The sequence below is a fragment of the Anopheles aquasalis genome, chromosome 2, assembly GCF_943734665.1.
Source record: "Anopheles aquasalis chromosome 2, idAnoAquaMG_Q_19, whole genome shotgun sequence".
NCBI lineage: Eukaryota > Metazoa > Arthropoda > Insecta > Diptera > Culicidae > Anopheles > Anopheles aquasalis.
The window spans coordinates 65,503,125-65,510,646 of NC_064877.1; positions in this window are offsets into that span (position 1 = coordinate 65,503,125).

The following is a 7,522-nucleotide window of genomic DNA, read 5'->3' on the forward strand; positions in this document are numbered from 1 at the left end:
GGTTCATTTTCCAAGTTATAGCGACCAAATACTCACAGGAAAAGGGTTCTTATTCCCTCAACTAGGTACAGGGTTGCTAGTGGCTCTCGAGCTCAATTTAATCAGACTTTACATTTACGGAAGGGGCTAATGCTGTGAGGGCTGCTAAGAGCTACTGTGAGACCATGGTTTCCGTTTCGAACGTGTTCGACCTACACGGATGTACGTTTCAGATTCACGCAACAGCGAATGAAAAACGGGACTCATATTTATGCTAGGAGGCTTGGTGCGAGGAGAAGCTACATAATTTATTCATGCGCGTATAAATACGGCTTCTTTCATTTCCAACACCCGCGTGACGATAAAGAGTATGAGAACAATATGTCCCCTTCGTAGGGCGAGTTCTCTGCTTCTGCTACCTTATCCGCTTACCTCGGTTCTCAGGACTTTTCTTTCTTTTCTATCTGTAATAGCTTCAAAGCTGTTTTTCCGATCTCTTTTTATATCCGCGGAGCCCGAAAGCGTTTGCGGTTAAGGCCTAGTGCTACTGGCACCACTACAGCACAGAAACTTATTTCACGGCCAACACGATGGGAGCATATCTCGTCCTTGATGCCAGTGGTGCTAACATAAGGAACCCAATTTTTGTCGCCATTCAAGTCACGATGAGGGAAACCTACGAAGAGTTTTTAGATGTTGTGGCAGTAAGATGACGGGAGAAAACAAACGAAGGCAGCTAGAAACCAACGTCAGCATAAGATTATCGACTGCCCTCCTTGCATGCTAACCTCCCAGATGATGAACCAATTCGGAAAAGCACCGGAAGTAGGGAAGATTGACATTATTTTTTTTCTTGAATCAATCGGAACAGCGATAGCCTTTCGCTGAAGGCGGAGAAAAAAAAACAAACAAAATCATAAGTTGTTGGGACGAGCAATAATGTATTCTTATACCTTGAAATATAATTGAACACGGAAAAAGCAGCATGGATATGAAAAAAACTCTTTGTTTCTGAATGACATCTTCGCTTTTAAGCAAGCGGTAAATGCTCCACAAAACGCATTTAACTTAAAGCGGTTACGAAAGGATTAATTCAATGACTATTTTAGAAAGGGTGCAACAGGAGTTTGCATGGTTCCTTAACTAGAATGCTTTGTTCATTTTTTACTTCTATCTTCAAAAGCACTAGTCCGCTGGTAGGTTTAATTGTAGCGATAACCTTAATTTTTCGTCCGAAACAGTCAACGAGTGAAAAGTTCTAACAAAGTTATTCAATTTGGTTTTAACCGATAAGCGATGTTTGGGTGATTCAACGTAGGTCTGGATGCTTTGAAAAGGGGTTTGTTTGATAAGAATTGAAAACAAAAAAATACACACAACAACATAACTGCCTATTCAAAAGAGGAGAAGAAAAGAAACGAGCAGAAAAGAACGATAAAAGTTTGCCCGAAGAACAATTGAGTTCTACTTTAGTATTAGGAGCTACCGATTCCATAGGGAGCATGGTTCAGGTATTTTCAGGTGAAAAACTAACTTTTTAGCCAGTATTGAACGAAGTTCAACCGAACCCCTCGTTCCTAACTTAAATTTCTTGCCAGTAATATAGTTTCCGGAGTTGATAAAATTCCAAACCCAAAGAGATTTTCGACTGTTCTTTGTGGATTGTTTTAGCGATCGAAGTTTCGTTAAATGTATGATAAACCAAATACGTCAGTACCTACTTTTTTGTAAACTTTTCAACTTCGTTCTCCTAGATGGTTTTTGCATTCACTACCATTTTTAGAAAAATATTTTTTCACAGCCGGACATTGTTCGACGTAATAGAAAATCCGGATCATTTGCGAATTCGACCGATGACAACAATTACTTATGATCAAGTAGCATGAATAGCAACACATAGAAGTTGTTAGTGAAGTTTCAAATATTCTTATTTATTTCAATTTTGTGATAGTGCGTGATTATGTAAATACAACGCTGTTGCATGATTTCATTTTCCATGCCATCCGTTTCGTAGATCCGATAGAAGTCTCCGCAACCCAGGGTAGCATGATAGATCGCTCGACGCTTATCAGCGCGTGTGATCATCATTTTCAGCATTTTTACGAGTACATATGCTTAAAACAATTCATTAACTTTATTTGCGTACCTACTGTTCCGTTGCTTTGTTCTACTGTAAATGCTTTGTTCTCTGTAAATGAACGAATAGTTATGATTAATAATAATGATTATCATGATAAGTTCTAGAAAAACCGTCGTCATACACATAAAAGAAGGTGATGGACTAATGCTTTCTTAGTGTATGTTTTCTTGGAGATAAAATAAGAAACGGAATCCCTCCAATGTTTCCTAATTGGGCTTTGGAGAAGGTTACATCACTATTCGGTTTGGAAAAAAGTAGTGATTGCATCAATGCAAATAAATCAAACATAAAACATGCGAACGTTCTAGGGTGTGACATTTCACTGAACAATCAAATTTGATTTAATTATTTAATCAGAACGCATTCGCCTCTGAATGCTCATACTCCAGCATCGTTTCCTGCTGAAAAAAATATCCTTCGTGAAACGGAAGCATCCGGATGCTCTCTGATTTCCTAATCTACCAATAAGGCGTTCAATAAGTATACCAAATGCACAGCCATTTTGTGAGGAACATGTTCAGTATGCTGGTGCTTCAGGCGCTCTTGATCCCCTTGGGATTAGAAGCAAAGAAAGAGAAAGAGCACATCGAAAACAGCAATAAATAGGGCTCTTTTGCCACCAAACATGCTTATAGATTATGATACTCTGCAATCCAGAAGCACTTCCGTGGTCGAGAGAATCTTTCTTCCTGGCACCCTCTCTCATGGCAGCCAAAGCGTGATTTATTCCTTGTTCTTTGACCTCGGGCAGCACATCTACCCTACGACTGATCTTTTCGCCTTAAACACCTAGTTACCGCTCGTATGGGAACCTACAACGTCGCTCTCGTTCAAAGCCGGAAGTCTCCCTGGAGTATTGCCTCGTGCGTCTTTGGCATCGTTTCCATCTTCACTTTGAGCTTTCCAAGGGACAGGAGACGGAATCGGTGAGCAGAAAACTTGGCAAATCGGGTATCCAATTCCGGGCCACTCCGATTGTAAACCTTTTTTCGGCGTTTCAATCTCTTTCTGAATGCTGGGGAGTAGGGCAAATGTATGGTTTGCGGTCGTGGGGTGGCTGGTATTGAAGGAGCACGCGGATATCTCGATTTGATTTTTTGATTGGATTTCTCCTGCCAGGGTGCAGTGAGCATTAGCTTGGTGTTTAGATTGTTACTTCTCTTGGGTCTAAACATTTGTTGCCGCTGTTACGATTGATGCGGCGCGCGTACGCCGTAATATGGAAACGGTCTATTGTTGCACATAGCTATCAGGGAGAAGTTTTATTGAGACTTCATTTGAGTAAATATCTGGTTCTTCACAACGAGAGGGAATTTAAAGTTCTTCTTCTCTACGATATAGGAGCAACGCTTTACTGTTTCTCAGCTGACAGGCGGATTGAAAAGATCATTTTGATTTGAAAGCACAAAGTTGTTTTGCTTTGGAACCAGGTACATGAATTGAACATTATTTTTACTTACAATATAGCAATATAAGTTATAGCTTAATTAATATTGCAACCATTCTTAAACTATTTGAAAGAGCGTGTTGTGTCCGCAAGGGATTTGCTAGAAAGCTTCACTAGATAATAATACTAATGTCTATTAAAATAACGTTATGCAACGAGTCTGTTCTAGTATGGCGTATTCTTGAGTGACCACCATAAAATGAGACATTACCATTTGTCCGACGTTATTTCTGAATTTGGATATCTCCGAAGTGCGAAGATGTTCAAAGAAAGCTACACGATACTTTTTTTTTGCTTACCGAGCAATCTTATAATTGTATTCAGATTTCTGAACATCTGCTCCATTTCCGGATGATGTACAGAAGCACCAAAGTTTACAACTTGGTACCATCTCTTGCAGGAAGTATTCTAGCATACAGTATGGCTATAGAAAACGAAGGGAGAAAACCATTGCTATGGCAATGGCCCGAGTGCATCATCTGGCACTACCAAAACGAAAAAAAAGCTTAAAATGCAGACGCTGCAGGAGAGAATATAGGAGGTGCAGCATATGTTGTGAAACAGTTAAGAAAGATGTATAAATAAGCTAACTTTAAACCAAAGGCATTATGATAAGTACAATTTAAGTGCATAACCACGAACAAATAAGCTGTAGCGACTTGTATGATCTGTTTTATTTGAAATCCAGTGAGTTTTTTTAAACAACATGTAATGATTTTGTTAAATTATTATTTTATTAGCCATAAGGATAGGAACTGTCGTCGTTTGAATTTTCTGAATGACTTCAAAATGGTTCAGCAGTCTGGTAAATAGTTCATAATCCCTCGAAAGATTCTATAACGAGAAAAAACATAAGTTTAGGTAAAGCATAAGTTGATGTTGGCAACAAATGCATTCGATAGATATTGAATTTCTTCAATTGACTGCCATGAGCAGTCTATGGGAGGTATAACGGATAAATTAAGTGTCAATTGCCATTCGACGCAGCTGATAACATAATCTATGGTCTTTTTCCGGAGCGAATGGCCGAAAACTCGTGAGTTATTTTCAACTGGTACCGCTAAATCGATAGGGCTTGGGGATTTGCCCACACGTGCTGCTGTTTAAAGCATCTCAAATGCAACCAACAGATATGAGGAGGTAACATAAATTGTGAGTTGGCTTTGGGCATCTTGGTGCAAAAGCTTTGCGTGCATGCTTCACAAATATGATAATCCGTTGACTGTATAGTCGCTGTAGGTGACCCGATGTGATTGCTGTGGCTCGCTCTGCGGGGCTATGGACAGATACTTTCTTATAATTTTCAGTAAAGATTGCTTAAAAGCAATCAATCAATTTCTCATCAATCATTTAATTTACTGTTGCATTGGAGATGGATAATATTTAGAATTATAAAAGGGCATCTGTAATGCAGTTCAACTTTTTTGATTTGCTAATAAATTTATAACATTTTTTAAATGTATGTACAGTGAAAATATCATAAGTCGTGTAATGAACAGAAAATGGGTAGAAAGTAGAAAATTAGTGCAGCATAAAGTGTAACATTAAGTATTTATGTATATACATTTTAATGGGTCGCCAGAAACTCTAGGTAACCTTTCATTTGCTATCCCTTTTCCATAAAAGATGATGAATGAAATTCCATCTTCTTTTACTTCGCTAAACACAGTATCTTTTTATATCATGACCATAATAAAGGATATCGATTTTTTCTCAGGTATTTTGAAACAATGGACCCATCTTTTCACCACGATGCTAATGATGGAACATAGCACGGAACAAAGGACTATTGTTTTACCGAAGAGCAACGGTTAATCCAGCGAAATCCAAGCTAAAAAGGAAAATCTGCTAACGCCATCGAAGTAAAATTTTAGTAGGGAGGGTGCGTAATGATCGGGTTAGTTAGAAACTTGAGCTCTCGTTAAAAAACTGAACACTTTCGCACCAATTAGGATTGAGTGTGATTGAAGCATAAGGTGTTGCTTCTAGGGACGAGTTCAAGTTATCAGGTGTGCTCTGGAACGCATAAACTCCAACGGGTTGATATTGTCTGAAAGCCTAATGGTAAACGATGTAATCCGCGAAGGTGAACCGAAGGTGGTTGTGATGAAAGTTATTGCAACATAAGATGGATCCTAACTGGATGGACTGACCGTTAAAGTTTACCCACGTAATTTCATGATTTAGTTTAAATAAAATAGTGGATGTATAGTGGTTATGTAAAGGCAAAAAAACCGGCCCTATGATAACCTTAACATTTATTGACTTTGTCTTAAAATTGGTTTATTGCGGTCAGTTAAGTTAATAATTATAAGATCAAAACAACTGCAAATATTTTCTCTATTTCATTTAATTGGATTAAACGATACCATTTATAAATTTTGAATGAAAAACAGAAGTCAACTACTCAGGACGAGGTGCAACTGATGTTTCATTGAAATGTAGAGATCGGTTTCCTAGATGGAGATTGAGGAAGCCGTTATGTATGGGATTACATGGCCGTGTTTCGGACGCTCTTGAAAAGCGGATGGACAAGTGCGATGCATACCAGCATCGGTTCCACCGCTGGTATAAAATTCAGTGGGGAAATGCGTCCGGATGTCCTACTTGTAATGGACTTCTATCTCTGCTTGGATGATGATTGTCAAATATTTGCAATGTACCACCATCTTAGAAGATGGCACATAAACCCTAGACATATCAGATTCTACAGCAGATGCCTTTGCATGATCTTCACCCGTGCACACCATACGTCTCGATTCGAGCTACGAATGTTTTGGATTTCGCTTTACTCTGCTTCTGCTCAACTTGGAGCCGTGATGGCGACATTGATAGTGCGACATAAGTGACCATTTAGATTATCATTGTCACTGTTTGTTTACATCCCGTTGGACATTTGTTGAAAACGATATCCGTGTCAAAACCATGAGACCAAACTGAATGATAGATATGTTTTGCAAAACGAAGCTTCAAATGCATATTCACTGAATTATTTTGGTCGGTGATAAGATCAAACATCATGACCAGTGCTTGTAAGTGATATCTTTGCGACACAAAAAAAAATCATTCTTCCAGCAGGGAATGTGGATTTCATTGAATAAAATGAATACTTTCCCTTATTTTTGTAAGAGATCACTGTGCCAAGCGTAAAGTATAATGCCAAATAGACCGTTTTATGTTACTGTTCGCGTGGCTCGCGACCGCGTTTGGTCATTACTTGTACGTATGTTCTATGTAATTTTATTTTAGATTATTGATATATCTGCAATGCGAGTAGTGCTCGAAAAATTTAATGAAAAACACTTTTTCAACATTTCAACAGTCACCACATAATAGAGTGTGAGATCACTGGTTTATTTAACCATTTAAATCTCAGTGAATGGAGGCGCCAGGTCACCCGTAAAAGTACCGGTTACCTGGCGCCTCCATCAGCGGATTTTGTCAACGGAGCAACATCATTTTGTGTTCCCGACGCGGCGACCAGCTTTGGAATTCTCTTTACTTCTGTGGCCATGAACACGGGCACCGTTTGGGTTTTGGTGCTGAAAAAGCAAGTTTAACAAAGCAATGCACCTCCAAATTATGAGGAGAAATGGTTCGCGAACTGTTTGATTTTTTTTTCTGTGGCCCGCATGCTAATATGAGTTCGAGACCCCTGATCTACACTCTATAGATTGCATGATTTCTAGCAAAAATTTCTAGCATAACTTACGTATTACGACGAACGGTGTTTTACAATAAATCAAATAGAGGAACATTATACACTTCTTCGGACAATTGATTATTAAGATACATTAAATCTTTTCTTGTTAACAGCGATGATAGCGATGTAGGTACACATGTAACAATTGATCATCTGATCAAAAATCAGACTTGAACGTATCAAATCACTTCCGATTACGGTTAGAGTCATGTTGCGTCAATGCAATTCAATGCTTATGTTGTCCTCATGACAA